The sequence below is a fragment of the Oryctolagus cuniculus genome, chromosome 11 (genome assembly GCF_964237555.1).
Source record: "Oryctolagus cuniculus chromosome 11, mOryCun1.1, whole genome shotgun sequence".
Lineage (NCBI taxonomy): Eukaryota > Metazoa > Chordata > Mammalia > Lagomorpha > Leporidae > Oryctolagus > Oryctolagus cuniculus.
The window spans coordinates 37,558,634-37,584,742 of record NC_091442.1 but is presented as its reverse complement, the minus strand read 5'-3'; the positions used below and the strand labels follow the sequence as shown (position 1 = coordinate 37,584,742).

Here is a 26,109-nt window from a genome sequence, read left to right as displayed (position 1 = left end):
AGAAAACACCAGGCATGAATTTCAAAATTTTGCAGTAAGACAAACTCATTTCCATTTTCCATGTACTTTTAATGTAACTTCATATCTACTGTGTCACTTGTAGCTACATGGATACCCGTGGCCCCACTGGACCTCATTTACAAGACACAAATTCAAAATTAAAATTATGAAGAATTTCAAGACTGCAACAAAAAGCATTAAACCAAGCATGAGGTTAAACAAAAGTACAAAGGTCACACAAACATGTAGTTCACATTGCCCCTTCTCCTATGGTCAAGTCTTCCAACACCTCCATAATTCCCATACCAAATTTGCTATATTGAATTATCTACCATGGGTTATGTTTTCCTGATTAGAACTTGCAATGACCTCAAAATGCACTTATGGAATACATTTTAGAAGTCTTTATTATGAAGAATTATAAGCAAAAGATGACTCAACATTTCATCAAGGTAGCAGAGAAGAAGGGGACAGAGAGAGCAAATCTTACTATTCAGCATCAGATTAGCCATGTGGGTAAGGGGAATGAGCCAATCTATACAAATGATGACCTATCTCTAGTTATACCAATGTGTTCCTGTATAATTTCAACATCATTGTACAATAATAATTACCATGCTGTAGAATATTTGCTTTCTTTGGGCTCATCACAGTTTCTGCTGTCATTAAATGGCAATCATCCTATAAAACTCTTCTCATCCATTCTATTTCAAGCTTGCCAAGAACCCTGACAGAACAATGCACTGAAATTTCCAAACTGTTTCCCAAAAGCTATCATTTAGAAGCAGGCTTATAATTGCAAAGGAGAAAGGGAAATAAAACTGTAAGTTTAACCTCAATTTCTTTGCCAAATATATTCACTTACCCACTCACGTGAAGGAGTGGATTAGGAAAGTGGTTCCTAGTAATAAGATAAACACAGCCATGGTCTACTCCTTGTGTTTATAAATTCCAGAATTTATGGCAGGTCTACTCTGTACCTAGCTGTGAGCACAACCAAGCTTGGACCCTGACTCAGTTTTGTTCTATTGTATTGAATCCAAGCCTGACAATTAGCAAATAATTATAAAACAACTGTGATAGGATAGGTGGAAAAGCAGAAAAGGGGAATTTAGAGTCGGGGACATGAACAATGTTTCCATTTCAGGTGAGAAATCCTATTTGGTTCAAGGTTATTGATGCCATTGACGTCTTTCTTTTTTTTTTTTAATAATATGTGTCACCATTTAACACAATGTATATAAAGAAAACCTATATGCATTCAAAGAAATCCTATTGAAGTCACCACTGAAATTTCCAGTTTTCCTTACATTTAAACCCTTTCCTTGATGAACTTAATGCTCTTCTTTAAAACAACATTCACTTTCCAGAATTAATAATCCAAAACATAGCGGGTAAAGCTGTCCCCTGCGGCACTAGCACCCCATTTGGGTGCTGGTTTAAGTCTTGGCTGTTCCGCTTCCAATCCAAGCCCTGCTAATGTGCCTGTGAAAGCAGTGGAGAAAGGCCCAAGTGCTTGGGCCCCTGCATCTCTGTTGGAGACCTGAAAGAAGCTCCCTGCTTCAGCCTGGTCCCACCCCGGCCGTTGCAACCATTTGGGGAGTCAATCAATGGATGGAAGACCTCTGTCCCTCTACTTCTCTCTTACTCTGACTTTCAAATAAACAAATAAATCTTTAAAAAAATATTAAGTTTACTTCAGTAGAAAAACAACTTTGGGGCTGGCACTGTGGCTCAGTGGGTTAAAGCCCTGGCCTGAAATGCCGGCATCCCATATGGGCGCTGGTTCTAGTCCCGGCTGCTCCTCTTCCAATCCAGCTCGCTGCTATGGCCTGGGGAAGCAGTAGAAGATGGCTCATGTCCTTGGGCCCCTGCACCCACGTGGGAGATCGGAAGAAGCTCCTGGCTCCTGGCTTCGGATCAGCACAGCACCAGGCATGGCGGCCATTTGGGGAGTGAACCAATGGAAGGAAGACCTTTCTCTCTGTCTCTCCCTCTCACTGTCTATAACTCTATCTCTCAAATAAATAAAATCTAAAAAAGCATTTTGAAATCCATGAACTTGTTAAAGACTTCTTGTATGTTTTAATTACATGAAGCTAAAAACTCATGCAGTCACTACCAACAATTACTACAAAAGTATGGACTTTTTTCATTGATCTGAGTTTCTCAGGTAATGTATTTTAATGGCAGCATATCTGTCACATTTGCTAAAACAAAGTCAGAAATTACTTCTCTAATGTTCATTCTACTGAAGAGTGTAGACGTTAAGGCTAAAGTTTTTACCCCTTCACTTTCCTTCAGGGAAATAACGTGAGGTAATCACTCCAAGAGTGAGGTAGTAAGAATATTTTGAGTATTTTCAGAGTCTAGATCAGACCTGGATACTCACAGGCTCAGATATGGGCATTTATGGATAGAATATCAAATTCTACCATGATGAGATTTCCAAAGGTGTCCTCCTCCTTTCCTGCAGAAGTAACACAATTTCTCACTTTTGGTATTGCTTTTTTAGTCTAGGATAGAATTTACAAAAGTATTTGAAGTCTTTGATATGTCAATTAGTATAACCAGAAAGCAACTACAAAGTCAATAACAACAAAAACCCAAACAGATCTACAATCCACAAAGTTAGGAAACATATGGATTAAATAAAGTTGATATTGTTATCAGCCCAGATAAATCAGAGCCTTTAAGAGGCTAATGCTGGCCAGTGCCGCAGCTCAATAGGCTAATCCTCTGTCTGTGGCGCCGGCAGCCCAGGTTCTAGTCCCGGTCGGGGCTCCGGATTCTGTCCCGGTTGCTCCTCTTCCAGGCCAGCTCTCTGCTGTGGCCCAGGGGTGCAGTGGAGGATGGCCCAAGTCCTTGGGCCTGCACCTACATGGGAGACCAGGAGGGGCACCTGGCTCCTGGCTTTGGATCAGCACGGTGCGCCGGCCACAGTGGCCATTGCGGGGTGAACCAATGGAAAAGAAAGACCTTTCTCTCACTGTCCACTTTGCCTGTCAAAAAAAAAAAAAAAAAAAAAAAAAAGAGGCTAAGGCTAATGCTCACTCTGACAGTCTGAAAGAAAAAGGTAATATGTAGGAGGTCTGAAAATCAGGTGATGAGGCAGGCGTTTTGCCCAGTGATTGTGAGTCCAGGTAAAACACCTGAGTCCCACATTGGCGTGCCTGTGTTCTATTCCCAGCTCAGGCTCTTTACTCTAGCTTTCTTCAAATGTAGACCCTGGGAGACAGCAGTGATTGCTCAGGTAGTTGGGCTCTTACCACTCATATGGGAGACCTGACTTGGCCCAACCCAGCACCAGACATTGCTGGCATCTGTGGAATGACCCAGTGAAGGGGAGCTCATTCACTCTTTCTCCCACCTGTCCAATAAATCAATATTTTCTAAGCAAAATTAAGTGATAGTATCTCTCATGAGACTAAAGTTCCTTTGAATACATTTCTGTAAAATATTTGTGAAATGTTTCCCCAAAAGTCGTGATAATCAATTTTCTTCCGAGAGTGAGACCTTGAATGTATTATCTATTGTCACCTATTATTACTTAATTATAGTAGAATTCTGCCCATCAGTGGGCGTTAGCCTGGTTTTGTCTTTACTAGATGGAACAAAGTCTTGAGGAGAGTTGGAGGTTTGTCAAAAAAATTAAGACTGAAATATACAACAGCAGTGGGGAATTTGGAATGTACAATGTAAGTGGGAAGATGCTAACAGGAATTAGCAAGAGATACTAGTTCAAGACTGGGTGAAATTTGGGATAGCAAAGTGTATTTTTAAAATTATTTTTATCCAAAATATTGTCTAAAGGTGGCCACAGAATTCAAGCTTCTTTTCTCCTCTCCCAGTCCACCTTTAGGGTAGTTGTTGTCTGCATCTGCTGTGCATTATCTAGTCCATCATATACTTCAACTCCAAATCCACATTATGATGAAACAGATTCTGTATTACTTGTTTGTATATTTGCCTTCAAGGGGAAATATCTTTCCCTCCTTAGTATCCTTTCACACCTCCTTTGGACAACAGTACTCCGAAGTTCCTCTGGAGAACAACCTCTCCCCCAGTGTCAAGGACTTGAGTGGGAAGGGCCACTTTTTGGTCTTCCCCTTCAAAACTGAACATGAGTAGTTTATCTGGAATGGGATTTCAGGAACAGGATAAAGGAGATAGAAAAAGAATAGAGGTTTTTAAAAGGTGTATCATAGAGCTAATTCCTAGGGTGGGCAACCGGAGTAGAATCCTACTGGAATACTCTAAGAAATCTTATAGATGGGGTGGACATTTTGGCACAGGGATTAAGCTGCTACTGTGTATGTCTGCAGCCCATATGTGTATATGTGTAGTACCAGATTCCGGTTCTGACTCTGTGTCTGACCTAGCTTCCTTTTTTTGCCAGGCAGAGTTAGACAGTGAAAGAGACAGAGAGAGAGAGAGTTGTAGACAGTGAGAGAGAGAGACAGGGAGAAAACTCTTCCTTTCGTTGGTTCACTCACTTAACGGCCACTACGGCCGGCCCTGCACCGATCCGAAGCCGGAGCTGAGAAGTTCCTCCCGGTCTCCCATGTGGGTGCAGGGACCCAAGCACTTGGGCCATCCTCCGCTGCCCTCCAGGGCCACAGCAGAGAGCTGGACTGGAAGAGGAGCAACCGGAACTAGTACCCGGCACCCCAACCGGGACTAGAACGTAGGATGCCGGCGCTTCAGGCAGAGGATTAGCCAAGTGAGCCACGGAGCCGGCCTGACCTAGCTTCCTTCTAATGCACACCCTGAAAATTAGTTGATGATGGCTAAAGTACTTAAATCCCTGCCATACAAATGGGAAACCCAAATGGAGTACCAGTCTCCTAGCTTTGGCCTGGTCCAACCTTGGTGTTTGCGGTCATTTGGGGAGTGAAGTAGCAGATAGAAAATCTCTCTCTGTCTCCCCCACTCACTCTAGCTTTGCCTTTCAAATCGATTAAAAATTATGAAAAAGAGACCTTAAAATAATCTAACAATCTAATAATTATCCCTCTGAAGTTTGGGAGGCATGGTAGTTTTCCTTCAAGTCCATCATCGCAGGAAACCTTGATGCAGAAAAGCAGACATGGCAGGTACTTGGAGCCCTAACTTCCAGAGGCAAGTCCAGATTAACATAAATTGATTGGATATTACATTCCTGAGGTTATAGTGAAAACCCTGATTGGCTCAAAATGACCATGGGAATCAATCACAGATAATAACATTGAGAACAATTTTGCAGCAGGTGGAGGAATAAAGAAGTCTTCTTGGTCCACTGGGCTTGGAAGCATGAGAATATAGTATGGGGAACCACAATCCATTGGTGAAGAGGAGGGAAACACGGGCCCTTGGGAAATGAGCCACGAGAGGAAGAGAGGAAAACCATCTCTTCAAGACATCTCTTGAGCTGCTAGAGGTCGGTGTCTTAAAAGGCTGCCTTTTAACTTGCAATGTAACACCTTTCCTATTTGGCCAGTTTGAGTCGGATTTCCAGCTGACCACCTTTGATTAGATCTTCATCAGAGTGCAGTACTAGACCAGCAATTCTAGCATTCCTAAGGAGCTTGCAAGAAATGCCGACTCTCAGGCCTTTACCACAGACTTGCTGATCGAATCCTCTGAGAGCAAGGCTCAGAAACATACATTTTAGCAGATCTCTCAGGGGATTTGTAAGTATGCTAAACTTAGGAATCACTGCCCCTGATACATTAGGTGAGCCTTCCAGAAGCCAATACCACTGGCAAAATGGAATGAAAAAACGTCCACATTTAAAGCAAAACAAGGCAAAGTGATGCATTTTAAATGCAGCTTGATCTACGAGGCAAGTTTCTTTCACTGTGTACAAAGTATACCCAGAAACCAGAGCAATCACAGTAACTTTCAGAATTCCAGGGTGACCTAGAAGGGCACTGCAGAAGCAACTGCCATATATTTTTCATTTTTTTCCTTATTAAAATTTTAGATTTAACTGCACAGCTCCGCCTCATTAGAAGGCTTGAAGGCTGAAAAATGAAGACAAGGGCTTTAGATTTATTTCCATGGCTTTTTCTTATTCTGACCCAAACCAGACACTAGAACAATTACAGTGATTTTTTTATCTTTTTTCCATGTTAAGAACGTCTGGTGAAATTTCCTTTATATCCATTTAGTCCCTTGGATCTGCTAATGCTACTAAACGTGGTCACCTTTTAGACATTGAATGGTATCAAATAGTTATTTTCTATGGTCAGATTCCATGAAAATAATCACTCTGAAGAATTACTGGAGAGAAATATATCCCAAATATGAAAATATTGTTCCTTATATCTACACAAAGAAACAACTCTCGGTTTTATCAGATATAGTATTGGATATAATTGAATATCATTCATTTGGTAGCGTTTAAGAAAAGAGCAGTGCTCATTAAAGAAAGCAGGAGGTATCAACTTTGAGAGAAAAATTAGTCCTTTATAAAAGTGATAACTCTATTAACATATAATTTGCAAGCAGAAATCCAGAAACATACCTTCTAACCCCTGAGACTTGCAGAACTCATCTGCATGGAAACACTAAGTAATCTTAAGTCCAAGAAAAATAGTTGTTGCTATAAAATTGCTTACACAATACTTCAAACACTGTACTATGAAGTTGTAGACAATGTTCTTCCATCATAGATCCAGAAAGTTTCTTATTCCCATAGGAATTGTAGTACCACAGCTTTTAAAATCAGTTTAGAATTTTAGACCTTTTTCACACACATATCATAAAAGTGGGTTTAATACATTATAAACTCACAAAATCCTATTTCTTCTTCCATGTGTACAACTGGATTACATTCCCCAGGCTCCTCTGTAGCTGGAAGTGGCCACATAATCCAGTCAATGAAATGAGGGTAAAATGTTGTATGATATGATCAGGCCTGTTACCTAAAAATATCTCCCAAAATATATTGATCCTTGACTTTCTCTTTTGGAGAGCTCCTAGTCCCAAGGACAGGAATCTTCCCACTACAACTCATAAACTGGCCTTGTGTTTTAAGAAGTTTTATTGCAACATAGCCAGGCTTATTTGTCTGTCTATTATTTACAGAGGTTTTCTCAGGACAATTGCAGTAGTTGCAACAGATTCTGTCTGGTTCACAAAGCTGGCAACAGTCTCTATCTGATCCTTTAAAATTAAAGTTCACTGACATTGGTTCTAGAGAATCTTGGGACCAATAAATGGAAGCAGCCTGGATGGCTGAAGAAAGTCATGAACTAGTGTCTTGATGGTTCTGTAAACCAGAAATGTGTTTAATTTCCTTAAATATTGAAACTTGGATGGTAAAACGAGGTGCTCTTTCTGGTCTTTGTTAAAGCACTTATTCTGGGTTATCCCAGTGACATACAAGGGAGCCTCCCCTCTACATACACACATAAATTAAGCTCTAGTGATCATATTATAGTAAAACTGACCCCTAAATCATTGCAAGCTGTGTCACACCCCGTGACTCGGGCAGAATCTCTTAGGCCTACATAGAATGAAGGGTATGAACTGAGTGAAGAGGTTGATACCCTGGCTGGACCCACAGAAGCTTCAACAAAAGGCAGCAACCACAGAACCACAGAGGAGGTTGGATGATGGGGTAGGTAAAGAGAATAGCGATTAATATCATAGAAAGGTTGCTTACTAGTTATATTCGTTTGTTAGCATGTGTCTACACTGAAAGGGAAATCTGTACAGTAAGACGTGATTACTAACATCCAAACTGTGCATCCTTATGAAATAACATTTGGGAAGAAGTACTATGCATCTACATCTGCATATATGAAACACATGCAATTTGTTCACCTTAAAAAATTTAAAAATTTAAAAAATTAAAATTAAAGGAAATTTCTCAGCTACAGTTTTGGGTCCAGAAAAACTTATCATTCATAAACAGGAGAATTATATTTTCCTGCCATCTATAAAAAGACCATATTTTATCCTAAGCCCATTATTTTTCAATTCCCATGGATTCAATTTGCCCCAAGAGCCCTGAAATGCTTACATTTTATTTTATTATCTTTCCTGCAACACACATTTGCCACATCCTTCTTGTATTTTGCTGGTATTATAACTCCTTTGGAATGAATCCTAGCATCTCCACTGTTACATTCTGAGACCGGGAAAGCAGGCTAGACATTTTCTGTCCATTAATAGGCAGAGAAGTTCTATCCTCAGGGTAGCATTCTGATTGCTGACTATAATAACCAGTGTCACTTACACAATAAAAAGTTTTATGTGTTTTTTTTATTGTCTCCTCATGAAAAATTACAGTCCTTGCTCATCCAGCAGATGCGTGAGGCTGCAGGCTGAGTTCATCTGTTTCCTTTTACATGGTAACTCTGGTCTCTTCCCCAGCAGAGAGGCACATTTCCCAAGTCATCATTGTGAATCAGATATGGATATCAGGTCACTTTTTACAAACACACCTGTGTCTCTGGTCCCTATCCCTAAACCTACCTCTGTCCATCATTTCATCATTTCTGGTTGCAATTTCCCCCTATCTTGGTGGCTTAGCATGGTTTCCCTAAAAGCTGACCCCAAGCAGGAATTTTGGTCAAAGAATTTATCAGAGGGGAGATCGCAGGATGGTGCCTCAGGGACATAAGACAGCACAAAGAAAACAGTCCATTAAGGGTGTATTATCAACCACTTAACGCAACTAGGGTTCAATGCTCAAAAGGGAGTATGCCTGAAAATTTCTCCACTCACAGGGTAGGGAGCCAAGTCCTTTCAGTTGCAGGTAGAATACTGTGGGTTGGTGGTATCAGTTCCTTGGAATTTCCACTTACTGCCAGAGAGGGCAAGGTGTTCAGCTAAACTGAGAGAAAACTCTGAGGTGAAGAAATGTGGATACAGGGCTTTAAAGTTGAGCTGCTGACTCTTGGCGGGTGAGGACATGAGATGTGACAGGCATGACAGTCTGCTCACCTGGGCAGAGGAACTGGTGTTCTCAGGGCTCTTTATTGGGTATGAACTAATGGACAGTGACTTAGACACTACTATCCCTTGGACAGACGGGGTTTAGAGAACCTTCTCCCATCTTGATTTCTATTTCACTCAAGAGTAGCTTTGCAGGTGACCAGGGTAAGCAGCTGTTTAACTTCCAGAGGACTCAGAAAGATACTTGTCTTCCAGAATCGTTCCCTCCCAGAGCCATGATACCCACATTTCAAAGTCAATCAGGTAGAGTTTTATTTGCCCAAGTTAAATTACAGACTAAATATAGAATCAACCCAGATGCCCATCAACTGATGATTAGATAAGGAAAAGGTGGTATCCATACTCTACGGAATATTACTCAGCCATAACAAAGAATGAAATTCTGTCTTTTACAATAAAAATGGAACTCAGTGGAAATCATTATACTTGGTGAAATAAGCCAATCCTAAAAAGACAAATACATTTTCCCCTAATCTGTGGTAACTAATAGAGTACAAAAAAGTAATATATAATTATTTGCATTACACTCTGCATAAAATTATTTCTGTGCATAAACTACTGAGAAGAAATGGCTTAAAGTCTAAATAAACTGAAGTATTATCTTGTAACAACACAAGAAGTATTTAGATGTTACATTTTCATTGGTTCTATTTCATTGAAAGAAATTATGAATGACTATTTGAGAACAAACATTATAGGGATAAAAGAATGAAGATAAACAGCAAGAATTTATGTATTGTCTGGGGACACAGAAGGTAATCAGTGAATAAGTCTATTGAAATGCTGTCATGCGATATCTGATATGGGAGGAGTATGAAGTGAGGACGTGTGATGTATGATTTTATGTGGGTAGTCTGTGTGTTGGATATGTGGAGTGTGTGACTATGTCTACATGAGAACCCACGTCATCCAGGGTGGTACATGCTTGTAGAAGTGCAAGAGCACTTCTATCTTCTCCCTAAGGGTGCTGCCACATTGCCCAATAGTCCCTTCAACTGTATGATTTGGAAGCTCTCCCACACACTCCTCTCCTGTCCACCCAGTGCTGTGCAATTTCTGCTATCTCCAGATTAAACTGTGGCTGTTGCTGACTGGGCTGTGATAGAGGCCCCAAATTGCTCTTTTATGCTCAGGTAAGTCAATAATGAATCATTGTCACAGATCTCCAAAGACCAGCAGAAAAGGCTCAGGCTCTGAGCCAGCAGGATGCACAGGCACAATGAATGTTGCTCAATTTAAGTGAAGAATGAGTGAAGCAAAGTGCCTTAAGCAAGAAGCCTGGACATTTCCAGAAATTTTTAAAAAGTTAAATAGAGTACCAGATGAATCAGGGTGAATCTCAGAATTACGTATTTCCTAACAGTAAGATCTGCCTTGTTTTAAGTTACCTTCCGTTCATGAAGCAAACCCATCCTGTCCTTATAACTCAGAGTGCTCCAGGAGTGTCCAAACTCAGAAGCCACAGGTGCCACCAAACAAGTTGGTCTCAACCTCATTATAGGTGGGGATCACCTGTGAGACTCTAAAAACACCAATGTCTTGATCCTCTCCAGAGGTTCACTATTTCATTAGTTAGGGTGGCCCTGGGCATTGGGACCTTTAAATCTTCCAAGGCTGTTCTAATATGCAGGTAGGGCTGAGGACAACTGCACTAGGAGGGACCTTAGAGGGTCTGGCCTACTGTAGAGCACCTCTCACTGCCAACTAAATGTTAACATCTGTAAAATGATTGTCAGGATTCACCCCAATGCTCAAATCTCCCCATGGAATCTTCTGTTTGCTTGGGGTGGGGGTTGGGGCAGATTGAGACATTTCTTTTGTAGCCCATATCCTATCTGTCAGAAAGTATCAAAAGCTCTTCCTTCCAATTTACCTGAAAAGGGATCTGCTCATCATCTACATCTTTACCACATGGTTCAAATAAGTGACATTTGCTCACCAGTGGCATAGCACTAGCCTCCAAAATCATCATTTCCCATCAGTGTCATGTGTTACACAACAGCCAAGTGAGCTTCTTAATTCCAATAATTCATGTCTTTTCTCTTTCCAAAACCTTCCAACAGTTTCTCATTGCATTATGGGTAAAGGCTTGGGTCTTGGATGCCCCTATGTGATCTGTCCCTGGTTTACAGGGATTCAAGGAGCTTCTTCTATGGAAGGAATTGCTTAGTTAAGAAAATATTACAGTTCTGGGGTTAACTAAAATTAAACAGGTGTTGTGAGACTGCTGAAAAACTGCAATACACTAAGGATCATTATGAAGTCTCCAAGGAGATGTCAGATAGTGTACTTTCTACACTCAAAAAAAAAAAAAAAAAAAAAAAAAAAAGAAAAGAAAAGAAAAACCTTTGGGAAAAAGATAACACCATCCCCACTGTCCGGTGACATTTGTATTAACAAGCTTTCCCTGCATACAGGAAAGGGGATGAGTTATGCCTGGTGAAACCCATTATCTGGGCAGAAGCTGAAAGGGCCTTTAAAAAGCAGCCAAATTTCTCACTTTCATAGCTAGGTTGATATCCGCTAAAGGTTTGTGTTTTTGTTTATTTTTCTGTGCTTATCTTTGGTTGGACATTCTTCTATCTAGTTTCTGCACTTGTAACAAAAGTACAGCAGTGATTTGTTGATGTTTCTGTGTTACAGAGAAAAAAAAATAGCTTTAGCATTTCCTTAGAATGGTGGGTTAACACAAGGCAGAGGTGAACAGTTAATAAAGAACAGTGATACTTCAGATGTTTAAACTGTACGCAGTTCTTTGAAAAAACATGTCTCCTAAAAAAGTTAGCATATTTTCTGGCTTAAATGGAATCAAGACATATTATTGAATTATGCTAAAAGCCTTTAAAGAAGGTAGCACTTAAGTAAATATCAACTAATAATTCAACCATCCTGAGTTTACTGATTTTTTCACACGGTGAGCACAAATCAGCAGGTTTTGAGTGGATATTCAGCTTGGCAGCTGGGATGCTCACATCTCACACTGAGTGCCTGTATTTGATGCCCAGCTCTGGCTCTGATTTCAGTTTCCTGCCAGTGCAGACCCTGGAAAGCAGCAAATGATAACTCAAGTAATTGGATTCCTGCCACACTTATGGAAGACCTAGATTGAGTTCCTGGCTCCTGGCTCTGGTCCCAGCACTGTCCAGACCACTGTGGGCATTTGGAGAGTGAACCAGCAGATGTGAGTCACCTCTTTGTCTCTCTTTCCCTCTGCCTCCCAAATAAGGGTAGTAAATAAAGTAAATAAATAAGCAAGCATGTTTACGAACTCCATTGCCATTACGCATGTTTATAACTAGTACAAGGCATAGAATCACTGTTTTCTGGGAAAGATGTTGAGGTAATAGTTCCTATTCCTATATGAATTGAACCATGCTCATAGTGGTGACTTTTTCAAACCCAGAAATAGCTTTAAAACTGCCATCCTAACTTGTGGAAAGTAATGGGTTTAGACACAACTTGGACATGCTATGAATCTGACATTCAACACAATCTTCAAGCACATCATCCATCTCATAGGCCCTTCTCTGGTAGGAGGGTACTTCAAAAACTTCATGCAAAAGTGGAATTTAAGATGACTTTTGAAATCCACGTGTAGTTTTTTTTCACAACATAAATTTCCACAAACTTTTTGAAGACCCATCATATGCCTGGATTTTATAATGTTTCCTCCAAAATAAACTTCTATATTAGTTCCACTTTCCATGAATTTTCTGAAGTGGTCTGACATTTGCAGGCCTTGCTTTGAGGCCAAAGCAGCTCACATTCTGATCTGTAACTGGTCCAGCTGTCTGCCCTGGACTCCATTCCTGCAGCTGCCCAAACCGTGCTGTTGTTCTTTTTCAAAACTGAGTCTCTCTTCCTACTCCCCAGCTGAGCTCAAACAAAGAGCAACAGATGACTTATTTCTACAAACAGAATATGTTTGTTTTGTTGTAAATACATAAAGAGATCAATAAAGTTAAGCTAAACTTTGCAAGGCCGGGGTGACACCATGAAAATGACATTACGGTCACTTGGCAGAAAAGTAAAAAAAGAAAATGATGTTTGCCAAAGATAATAGAGCTCACATTTCTCTATTTAACATTTTACAGCCAAAGAAGAAATTGTAATACTGTGAGGAAGAAACACACTTCTTTTTGTCTTTGAATCCAGTGGATTTCAGTTAAATGCCTATTAAGGCAATTTGGGTTGCTTTATGTTTAATTGTAAAGCAACAAAAACAACCATTGCACTCATTATTCACCAAGGTTACTTTGCTAGTTTGAAATCATCCTTAAATACCATTTTACATATATTTCTTACTGTCTTTGAACAGTTAATTTTGACAAATACATGTTTGCCTGAGCTTTAAAAGTTAAATGTATTTATCTCCATTGTTTAACAATACAATATTTATTTAGTAGAAACTTTTTCCAAATTAAGTATGCTGTGTGTATGTTTGATCAAGAGATTCCCTTGGTGGAAGAGAATTATTTGAGTGAGATTGATGGGTGTCTGTGACAGTAAGGACATACGCATTTGGAAGAGCTCAAGCAAATATATTCAGGCACAACTTAAAATAGAAGAAATATATTTTACTTAAGGGGGAGAAATGACTCAGAGAAAGAAGTAGATATTCTTTATGTTACAAAAGCTCTTTCTCATATACTCTCAGACTTTACTGACTACTATTTAGTAGGTGGAGCTCTAACTCCTAGGGAAACAGCAATTAACAAGAGCAGAATGAATCTTTCCTGCCCTCATGGAGCACACCTTCAGCAGAGAAATATGGCCATTACATAAAGAAAGAAAATCACAAGTGGAGTATATGATAAGTTAGATGGTAAGTGCTATGGAGAAAATAAAAGTGCATAAGAAGACATCACTGAATGAGGTGGCACTGAGCAAAGACCTAAAGGAGACAAAATTACCTGGAAAAAAAACAGACTTGAGTTCATAGAACAGCTCCTGATGTGCAAATATACTTGTTAGTGTCCAAGGAATAACAAGGTGGTCAGTGTGATTAGGAAGATTGAATGCAGGAAGAATGGCAGGAAATCAGTGAATGTAACTTGTGCAGTTGGGTAATATGTGCACTGCAGAAAGACATCTGCTGAAGGAGCCACTGAGCAGTTCATCATCCAGCCAGCTCTCTACTTACCAAGGCTTGAGCTCTGGTATAGGACTGCCTCTGCCAAAGGGAATGCTATTATTTAGATGCACTTTGTCCCCAAAAGGTCAAGAGCTGGAAGCTCAGTTCCCCAATGTAATGGCAGTCAAACACAAGGGACCTTTAAAAGGTAGGACTTACTGTCAGGTGACTGGGTCATGTCCACCCTTGTGAAAGAGTAATACTGGTCTCATGCAGTGAGTTAGGTCTTGTAAGAATGGATCAGTTCTGGCAAAAGCAAATTGCCATACAAGAGTGAAGCTGACCCTTCCCCAGTCCCTTGCTTCCTCTCTCATCATGTGGCATCTCTGTCTCTTCTCAAACACATGCTCCCATCATGTCAGGGCATCCACCAGGCCCTCATTTCACACCAGTGCCATGTTGTTTGTGTTTTATAGCCACCAAAATTTTGACCCATGTAAGGCTTCTTATATTTTTACCTCAGGCATTTTGTCGTAGCAACAGAACTACAGATATAAATTGGGAATCACTAGCATACAAATGTCCCTTTTAACAAAACCTGAATGATGTCACATAAATATAAGTGTAGCTGGATAAAGAGGTATCAGTTTTAATTCTTGGAAGTCTTGGAAGTCTTGGAAGTCTTGGAAGTCTCCACTATTAAAATACTAGAGAGCTACAGGGAATAGCACAAGAAGCTAAGAAGGAGCTGCCAGTGAAACAGAACAACTTTAAATGTGTGAAGTCCTAGAAGCCAAATGAACAAAGGATTTCAAGAAAGACTGAGGTATCAGGTAGTGCTTAACCAAAGATAAATATTAGGGTTTAGGAGTATGGAGTCCATTAAGACATTGACAAGAGCTGTTTGACCTTGATGGAGCAGTGGGGGAAAAGCCTTTTTAGAGTGGGGTTAAGGGAGAATGAAAAAGGGGCAACTGTAGAGTATTGGTCATTATTTGTTTTTTATTTTGTTTAAGGAATACAACTTCACACATTTAATAAATACAAATTTGGGAACATGGTGATTCTTCCTCCCCTCCTCCCTTCCTTTCCCTTCTTTATTTTTTACTGATATCAATTTTCAGTTAATTTTAGTCTCTTAAGGTTAACCCTACACTATGTAGAAAGGTCATTATTGAATGGAACTTGATTGTAAAGAGGGGAGGGAAACAGATGAGGCAGTAGCTAGAGAGGGAAGTTAATCAAGAGAGTTTTGTTTTTCAGAGGAGGAAGTAACATATTGGCATATTGCTAAGGAAAATCAAGCAGCTAAGAAAAAGCTAATGAATCAGGAGAAGGTTAGAAGAACTCCAACAGTGGTGCTTTTGAAAAAGTAGAGATGGCGAGCCGGCGCCGTGGCTCAATAGGCTAATCCTCCACCTTGCGGCGCCGGCACACCGGGTTCTAGTCCCGGTCGGGGCGCCGGATTCTGTCCCGGTTGCCCCTCTTCCAGGCCAGCTCTCTACTATGGCCAGGGAGTGCAGTGGAGGATGGCCCAGGTGCTTGGGCCCTGCACCCCATGGGAGACCAGGAAAAGCACCTGGCTCCTGGCTCCTGCCATCGGATCAGTGCGGTGCGCCGGCTGCAGCGGCGGCCATTGGAGGGTGAACCAACGGCAAAGGAAGACCTTTCTCTCTCTGTCTCTCTCTCTCACTGTCCACTCTGCCTGTCAAAAAAAAAAAAAAAATAGAGATGGCGCATATAGTACATAAATCTGGCATTAGCTGAAAACCTGGTTGAACATTCCACAGTAGCAGAGGAGAAGACAGAATAAACAGACACAGAGGCAGGCAAGTGTGTCTATGTGATGGCAGCAGCTAGTGAAAGTTCTCTCCTGAATGCTTCTACTTTCACATTGAAACCAAGAGTTGCATTATCAGCTGAAATTAAGGATGAGGAAAGCTGAGTTGAAGCCTTGAGAAGAGAGGGCAAAACAAAGCAGTTGTCTAGAAGGGAAGAAGAAATTGCCTGAGAAAGTAGGGCATTGTTGACATTAAAGTCTAGCTGCGCTAAGGTAAATAGGTACATAAACGAACTGATACATAGCAAAACTTAATTCTGGTTGCAGTTTTGCTAAGAGAATATATCCAATCAAGAGAAACAAGAGTTGAACATATATTCCTATATCCAAGGAAACAATATTAAAGCCACATTTATAAATTAAGCCAAGTAAATAGGGACATGAGTAATGGTGATATTTGGGACAGTGAAATGAGCTTAAAGGAAAAAGCATGGCGATAATGACCCAGGGATGAAGACTTGTTAAAGAAGGATGGGGAAGAATGTCCAAGGGAGGAGGAGAGAGTTCAGGCTGAGGGATGAAGGCTTTGCACAGTGGTGGTGAGAACAGCCAGGGTGTGACCATGGGTATGAACGGCTGAGAGGATGCGAGGACAGCACCACTGGATAAAAGGAGGTGGAGGTACTGACAATGTCTGGCAGGATTTCTATTTAAACAAGAGAGCTACCAGATTCACCTGCAGGGGAGAGGTGCTGAAAATATGTTAAGACTTTTTTTTTAATAAATTGATTTTTAGAATAGTTAGATTTATGGAAAAATGATAGTACCAAGAGTTCCCATAGATCCCACACTTAGTTCTTCCAGTTCTGACAGTAATTTGTCATAATTAATGAACCAATGTTGATAGACTATTTTTAACTATATTCTCTACTGATATTTCCTTAGTTTTGACCCAATATCCCTTTTCTGTGTCGAGATTCCATCCAGGATATCACATTACATTTAATTGTCATCTCTCTGTAGACTTCCCTTGGCTGTGACAGTTCCTCTGACTTTCCTAGCTTTTGCTGACCCCGACAGTTTTGAGGATACTTGTCAGGTACTTTGTAGAACATTCCTCAACTGGAATTTGCCTAACCTTTTTTTCTCATCGTTAGAATGAGTTTACGGGTTTTGGCAAGGAAGATTGACTTTACAGAGATAAAGTGCCAGCTCATCACATTCTGTCAAGGGCACATGCTATCAACATTGCTTATCATTATTGATATTGACCTTCATAACCTCAGTTATTACCAGATTTTTTATTGCAAATTTATTCTTTTCCCCCTTTCACACTCCACTTTTAAAAATGAAGTCATTGTGGACAGTATACCTTAAGGAGTGGGCCTGAGTGTGAGGTAGCTACCTGAATGATTTGGAATTCCTTTATTAGGGAAATCAATCTATTTTATGGTTTAATTTCTTAAAACATTACACACACACACACACACACACACACACGGTCTCATGTGTATTTGTTTCATATTTTGAGAGATTATTTTGATGCTCAAAGTACCCCAGCCTTGGGAGCTCTTTCAGTTGGCTTTTGTGTTCTTGGGTCAGACCCCCACCACTGCAAGCTTTGGTTTGGTTTGTTCTATTTTTAACACTTAATTTCTGCTATTAAAATATGCCCCAGGGATCATCTTTTGTGCTTCCCGTTCTCAGTCTTAGAATCAGCAATTTTTTCCAGGACTGCCAGTTCATTTTTCTGCAGAATGGAATTAGATGTCAGGGTCAGGGTGGTAGGTGTGCTTGTTGCTACTGTTACTATTGCCTTTAGGCTCCTTTAGCCAACACAGCAAGAAAATATATGAATGTATTAACCAAAGGAGGAGTTGCTGCAGATGCAGTGGGTGCTGCCACTTCTTGGTATAGATCCCCTTTATCCATCCAGTGTGGCTACCCTCCAGTTGCTGTGAGTAGTGGGTGCTAAATGGCTCTGGGCTGTCCGCTACTCTGAAAAGCGCTCTCTGTCCTAGAGGAGTTGTTTTACTAGGAAGGTGCTGCATGCCTACCTTTGGAGTAGATTCAAAGTATCTGATCCTTTGCCTGAAGATGGGGTGAACTCCTTGGTTTAATTTAAGGTCCAGAGATCTGTGTGATCAGGCCTGCTCCAGAAAAAAAAAATATGCCTTTGCTCAGCTCTTTTCCTTGCCCCATCCTGCATCCTTCACTCTTGTTTTTTACTGAGACTTTCTCAATAAACACAAGTGCTGGAACATCCATACCAAGTTCAGAATCCCATGTCTGCACCCGGGGAGCTTGATCTAAAGTCTCAAACAATTTCCTTTTTCTGCTTTTAAGACTGATGATTGATTGGTTGATTGATTAAGAGGCAGCCAGAGACATAAAGAGCCTCCATCCACTGATTCACTCTTCAAATGCTGTGACCACCAGTTCTGGACTAGGCTGAATCCAGGAGAAAGATACTCTACATGGGTGCCAAGTACTTCAGGCATTTTCCACCGCCTTCCCAGGCATATCTATAGGAAGCTGGATTGGAGTCAAACCAGCAATCCGCTATGGGGATGCCAGTTTCACACACGGTGGCTTAACCTGCAGCTCTATAATGCTGGCTCCTCAAACAATTTTCTTAATTCTTCTCAAACTTAGCTATGTTACTTCTACTTGCAGAATCCGGGCAGACCCAGCTGGATGTGTGGATGTGTAGAGATGCCTGCCATTGTGTTCCTGAGTCACGTTATCTGATTATACCTTCTTTCTCTAGCAAGTCTGAGTCCCCAAAGGCATCTTCTGCTTGGTTTTGTCATGGCCTGAAAGGACTCAGTCAGCAGGAAAAGACAGACTCCCCAATTCATCTTGAAATACGGCTGCATCCGTCTTAGAAGTTCCTCTGGAGCATTGTAAGAGGGAAATGCCTGGGGTCTGAGCTTGGTGCTCAGGGCGCCGAGGGACAATTCACATATTATTTACCGTGACATTTGCCTCTGTTTCCTGCATCCTTCTGAGACAGTGTGTTCTGAAGATCAAAATCACCAGCCTGAAAGGCAGCAGCCAGGACACGTTTCTTAAAGGCACAATGATTTCTTTCTGTTCCTCGCCTCTGCACCTTTGATAATTAACTAGGTGAAAGGAAGAGATAATGGGACCTCTACTGAAATTGGAGTCACTGCCTGGGTAAAGCATCATGAACTCTAAGCAATGTCAGCACAGAAGTACTTTCTGCAGCTTGTCCATTTTTGGATGGCTTCCACTACAGCAGTCTTAAGAGTACAAATAATTAGTTCTCATTCAGAAAATGAGAGAGTTAAAATTAAATTTTTAATGTTGGGCCTGGTACTGTGGTGTAGCAGGTAAAACTGCCACCTGCAGTGCCAGCATTCTGTATGGGCACTGGGTCGAGTCCTGGCTGCTCCACTTCTGATCCAGCTCTCTGCTGTGGCCTGGGAAAGCAGTGGAAGATGGCCCAAGTTCTTGGGTCCCTGCACCCATGTGGGAGACCCGGAAGAAGCTCCTGACTCCTGGCTTTGGATTGGCCCAGCTCTAGCCGTTGCAGCCATCTAGGGAATGAACCAGCGATGGAAAGACCTCTCTCTCTGCCTCTGACCCTCTGTAACTCTCCCTTTCAAATAATTAAATCTTAAAAAAAATTTAATGCCATATTATGATGGTATGATATGTAGACACATATGCATGATACACATGGTAGACTATTAACTAGTTGGAATTTCATTAATTTAAAACTTCAGAGCCATCTGAGAAAACTGCATATATGATAGTGGAGACAAAGTTCTGATAAAAGAAAACAGAAGATTGAATTTGAGAAATTTTTGAATAAAACAGTTTGAAACAGTATTTGTGGGAATTGGAAATGCATGACAGGCATTATGTCTAATCTTTTTCTAAATAACATATAATTCTAATTATATATGTCTATTCTTTTTATAAATAAACACATAATTATAATCTCATAAAATAAGTGCCAGTCTTATTCCTGTTACCCTAATGAAGGACTGAGTCTTAGGAGGATTAAAGTAGTATTTCCAGGACCAGCATTATGGCATAGAGGGTAAAGCTGCCACCTGCAGTGCCAGCATCCCATACGGGCACCGGTTCCAGTCCTGGTTGCTTCACTGCCAATTCAGCTTCACGCTAAAAGCCTGGGAGATCAGCAGAAGATGGCACAAGTACTTGGGCCCCTGTTACGTGGGAGACCTAGAAGTTCCTCACTCTTGGCTTTGACCTGGCACAGCCCTGGCGACCATCTGGGAAGTGAACAAACAGATGGAAGATCTCTCTATCTGTGTGTGTGTGTGTGTGTGTGTGTCTGTGTCTGTCTCTTACCTTCAAATAAATAAATAAATATTTTAAAATAGTAGTATTTCTGAGGAGTGGCAAGTTATTCCTAATCACCAACATATCCTTACTCTTACTAAGTGATGTTAGAGGTTAGCAACAGGGGCTGGTGTTGTGGCATGCAGTTTAAGCTGCCCCTGCCATGCTGGCAACTTATATCTGAGTGCAGGTTCAAGTTCGAGCTGTTCCTCTTCCAATCCAGCTTCTCACTAATGTGCCTAGGAAGGCAGTGGAAGAAGGCCAAAGTACTTGGGCCCTTGCCACCCATGTAGGAGACTATGAGGGAATTCCTGGCTCCTGACTTCAGTCTGGCTCAGACCTGGTTGCCATTTGTGGAGTGAACAAGAAACAGACAATCTCTAGCTCTGCCTCCCCCTCTCTCTTTCTATGGCTCCTGCAAATAAATAAATGAATCTTTAAAAATCAAAAGAAATCAGCAAATAAAGGAGCAGGACACATAGGGTTGAGTGAATGTGAGGAAGACTTCGATGTGGGGTACGTACTGAGCCTTATGTCTAAATGAGGGACTGAACACTTTTATTGCAGCTAAAAGCAGCATAGTAGAGTGAAAAGATGTGGGTAGTTTCTGCCCCCACTTTGATGTGTCATCTTGTACAGAAGTAAAGGATCCTGAGGCTTGATTTACTCATTCCTTAATGTAGGACAAATGACAGATTTTTAGAGTTTTTATAAGGATTGAAGATGATATAAGCACACAGTCTGGTATATAGTAAATATTCAGTAATAAGAGATAATGCATTTACTCACTAGCTGAATCTACCTCATGAACCATACAACCCTAGACCCAACAGATAAATGGTAGGTGCTGTGGGAGAACATTTATTCAGGCAGTCACATTGCAGTGTCACTGAAGAGTTGCATCTTATTTATTTAAGGGGAAAGAAAACTTCTTAAAGAAAACTACAGGTTACATTCCAGATCTTAGAGCATTATCTAAAGAAATTGTCATCCCCTATGTTATCTTACCTGTTACTCCAGCCATTACAGACAATGCTGCCCCGCTGACTGTTCCCTGGCAGTCTGCCATGTCTAGGTTTATATGGGTACTTCATGTTCATACATTGGATCTCAGATTTTTAGTTCCATGAGAGTTATCATCCCTTGATCTAATCTACTAGATGCCTTCTCCGCCCTATGACATAGCTGCTTACTCCTCCCATATCAGAGCACTCATATGGGGTACTTCCCATAGTTCATGGACAAAATACAATTGATAGCATGAATTCAGGGGTGGTGGTTTTGGCTAGTCGCTAATACACCACTTAAGATGCTTGTGTCCCACATTGGATAGCCTGGGCTCCATTACTGGCTTTGCTCCCAGTTCTAACGTCCTACCAGTGCACATCCCAGGAGAAAGTGGGTGACAGCTAAGGTAGTTTCATCCCTGCCACCCACGTGGAAAACTTGAATTGTGTTCTTGGATCCTGGTACTGACTTAGGTCCAGGCCCAGACGTCACAGACATTAGGGAATAGAGATTCTCTTTCTTTCTCCCTTTCTGCCTCTAGAATAAATACTGTTTTTAAGCAAGAGTTTAATTTGGCATTAAACAATTTTTAAATTTGTAATTTATTCATAATGTGCATTTTCCGTATACTTTGAAAAAAATTTGCACCAAAATAAATTATATTCTTAGATTTATTTTTCCATGAATTTGTTCTTACATATCTGGGTTATAAAGGCTAATTTTCCTATATAACTGGAATACAACTAAGAATTCACCTGGTCAGTCTCTGTAGAGTAGTATCTTATAAAAGGTAACTATGGAGAGTAATTCAATTTTACTCATTTGTGAAAATATCAGGGAGACCTTTATGAAGTGGATATATTCTTAAAATAAACTTTTTAAAATATTTCCTTTAGATCTATCTCTCACTATGTTTCTCTTGCCTGGAAGATGCTTAAAACAACAGGAAAAACAAAAGCAAAACCATAGTAGTCTTTTTGCTGCTCTTTGTCTTCTCCAACCCAACACGCACACTGTGTCCACACAGCTTTGCTTTCTTCTTCTCTCAACTGTAACACAAAGATTTCTTAAGACGACCAGCTTAGCTTCTCTACATTCTTTGGGTTTCTTTTGACTTTTTATTTTACTAGAAGATGTAGAGATGACTAGCAAGCCAGAATCTTCAGACAGGGAATTGAGGGGGAGAGGAAGAATTGAAAAATGAGGACTATTCATACATTTGCACTCTGGTTCCTTCTGTTTCCTTAAATATGCCCACAGAATGTTGAAAGCAAGGATATTCATGATAAATACTGTATTCTCAGCATTTAATATGGTGCCTAGCAAAGTCTGGATATCTAAAAACATGCATGAATATATGTATAAAGAGAAAATAGATTTCCTGTATGTATCATTAATTAAACTAATCTTAACATCTGTGAATAGTGACTGAGAACACTCTTGAGGTGACCACTGCTCATGTTTAACCTCAAGTTAAATCATAGTGAGACAAGTTGACGCACCCAGAGCACTTCATGGACCAAGATCACGCTTAACAGGTTTGTTGAGTGTTGAGAAAATCATATTAAACTTGCCATGGCTTCACTGTATCTGGGGCTTTAGGGATAGGAGAGGAAAGGGATGACTTCAAGACTAAGATTGTAACATTTGCTATAAAAGAAGTCCGTTTGTAATCATATTTCTGTTGTAAGTACTTTGGGATCCTCATTACATTTTAGTGCATTCCAGAAGATAATCAATATCTCTACGCTTACCTACTGGTTAGCATTCACTCTGACTTGACCTTGGTCAGAAGGGAAATAGATGCTTGCAAGGCTGAAAAAAAAAATCATGGTAACACAGATAAAATATGATTCCTAAATGCAGATAGAATAAGAACAGCCTCAAAATTCTTTGCTATTTCAATTTTGTATGTTATTTTTACTTAAAATTCTGAAAATAACAACATAGTAACCACTTTATGACCAGGCAATATGCCAAATGCTTTATAGGTTCACACAGGCTCAACAAGGTGACAATATCAAAGGAAAATTGATATTTCTCTCACTTCTGGTAAGTTATACCAACCAGAGAAGGAGGGTCGCAGAAAACATCTAAGTAATGGTAGAATCTACCCCTCCCTATGGGGCAGCTGATAAAACTGGAAAAGGCTTCAGGTATAATCTGGTGAGAAACTGTTAGTTAAGGATGCTGGAATCAGGCTAACTAGAAGCAGGCATGTTTTGTGATTGTTTTGGGGAGTGTACTTGGCTTGTTCCAGTTGTTCCTGAGTTGAAAGCAAGGACATAGAATAGGGAAGCTGCCTGTCATTGCTCAAGTCTTGACCTTTATGGAATGACTGCTACGGAGGTATAGTTAGGCTTCCAAGGCTGGTTGCTACAGAAGTTGTAGGTCAGCATTCTATTGTTACACTGTTCATTTATATATTTATTCTGGGGCTTCAAGCCAGCTGCAGAGTCAGAACAGAAAATTGGCCTTCAGATTCTCAGTTGAACTTCACAATAAAGAAGATTACATCTGTTTCACCAGTGGCCGGAATTGCACACAGTGGTCTTGAATTTTTCCAACCACTGACGCATCAGTGCATTTGTCATGTGCTTTGGAAATAGAGTTGTGAATTCTGGAAATTTCAGAACTATTGAATTAATTTCATCAATACCTCACCACAAGTCCTATTTCCAACACAGTTTTTCATCTGCAAACTGAGGGATCTTTGTATTTTCTTTCCAAAGATCTCATTCTCTGATTCTAATTCTGGTTAAGTATGATATCACCAAGCAGGAACATATAATATTCAAAGTGGCAAAAAACACTATGACTATCCTCATGAGGTTATTTTTTTTTATTTTATTTTTTGACAGGCAGAGTGGACAGTGAGAGAGAGAGAGAGAAAGGTTTTCCTTTTCCATTGGTTTACCCCCCCCCCAATGGCCGCTGTGGCCAGTGCACTGCGCTGATCCGAAGCCAGGAGCCAGGTGCTTCCCCTGGTCTCCCATGTGGGTGCAGGCACTCAAGCACTCAGGCCATCCTCCACTGCACTCCCAGGCCACAGCAGAGAGCTGGCCTGGAAGAGGAGCAACCGGGACAGAATCCGGCACCCCGACTGGGACTAGAACCCCAGGGTGCCGGCGCCACAGGCAGAGGATTAGCCTATTGAGCCGCGGCACCGGCCTATGAGGTTATTCTTATATGCACCTAAATGAGGATGATAAAAATTTACTTTCTCAACCATATAGTTGAGAATTATGATGAATAATAAATAATTTTATTCTAGGACTTAAGAATGTACTACATACATAAGAAGGTTTTACTTCATAAAGAACTTTCTCAGTTAACATCCTCAAGGAAGTGTGTGGTCATTCACCACCACCACCACATTACCGAGTGGCATTCTGGATGTTCTATAAACCACAAAATGTTAATTAATATATTTCTTAAAAATTTTTACCCTTTTTTTCTTTAACAATTTTATCTGTATCTAAAGGTCAGGGAAAGATCAAATTAGTTAAATATCAGCACAATTTATATGTGAGTATTAGTAGTTATTGCCTATACTGGATAAGAAAAGCCTGACTGGCCTAATGCATTACATTTATGAGCTTTGGGTATTATGTAGTGTGATTAACAGGGGTTCAAGTAGTGAGAAACAACTAAATTCAACATAAAACGGTGGATTAATGTGTATTCCATGGAGACAGGAACCCTATCTTCCTCAAGTCTGAGTAAAACACTTCATTCAATCCCTGTCATTTTATGTGCTTTATAAACATTTATGAAATTAACTATCTCATCAATCCCAGGGAGACTCCAACCTAATAACACTCTTTTTATACCAGGCCAAATCATATGAAATTAGCCTATTGTTAAATTGAACATATACATCTTATTTATTTGTATAACTATCATTATGTGTCTTTTGCAATTCTGAAGGTTAAGACTTGATAGTTCCACATAAGCACAACACCAGTAGGTTTAGAATTTGCAGAATTCCTATAGAATACTGTGATTTCTTACCTTTTAACAAAGAGGAATACATATCTCATTATATGTGTTTTGCTTTAACATACACGTTTGAATAAAATGCAAGACCTAACTACAATGTGTGTTTTAAATGTCTTGCATTTTCTATATGGTTACCCTAAGCAGGAGAAAACATTTCAGGCACTACATTTTTCATTCTAATATTGCATAATAAGTAGGTATTAGTAACCACTGAGCATCATCTTCTTAGCTCAATGACAAGTAAACTCATGTCCAATGTGAAAACACTGGAATAGACAGACCGGAGGTTGGTGGACTATGATGCATGGGAATAGGACAGTGATTGATGCAATTTTAAAGATGCTCTGAAATCAAAGCTTACTCTTTCAATATCCCTCAAACAGGAAGCTTGTTGGAATGCCCTAATGGCCTAAGTCATCATCCATCAGGCAGCACTGCTGTCACTTCTAACACAGGTACTATTTATCTTGAGAAGAAACATGTCCAGGCTCTATGAACACTCTATCTTGGGACCATGTGGGGGTAGAAGATCGGGACTGTGGTAGAGTAGAAAGCTGTGGCCACCTTAGTATATCTCTCAGGCCAGGTGATGGACCTTGATGGCTAGACTTTGATGTAGCTGGAACTTGCTTCCAGTTTGTAGCTTGCTATGTAGTCAGCTTAAAGCAGGGTCCTGGGATAGACAAACATGACTCTTCTGTAACCTGCACTTTGGTCCACTTCAGTGTTTCCACCTGAAAGTCTCATGTTCTACAACTACTCAATGCCCTTTCTAGTGTCTACAAGGGATGATAGTTCAGTGATGAATACCTATTCTTTCATCCTGCCCTCTCCTTTATTGCAATGGGCAAGACAACCCATGGTCTGACAAATCTGTCCTTATGACTCAAAAGATATCATAGCATATCTTCAGGGTCTAATGTCTTAGGCATTAGAATGTACCTGTATCTTTAGGAAG

The 26,109-nt window shown here is 40.4% G+C and overlaps 1 long non-coding RNA gene across 1 annotated transcript in view; it reads right to left on the bottom strand.

Annotated features, from left to right (window-relative positions):
• Positions 1–26,109, bottom strand: part of LOC127490996 (uncharacterized) — a 338,530-nt gene that overhangs the window by 131,843 nt on the left and 180,578 nt on the right. The window contains exon 3 of the long non-coding RNA XR_011379995.1: positions 22,904–22,964. This is a non-coding gene — a long non-coding RNA (uncharacterized lncRNA). The remainder of the gene's footprint in view (positions 1–22,903; positions 22,965–26,109) is intronic.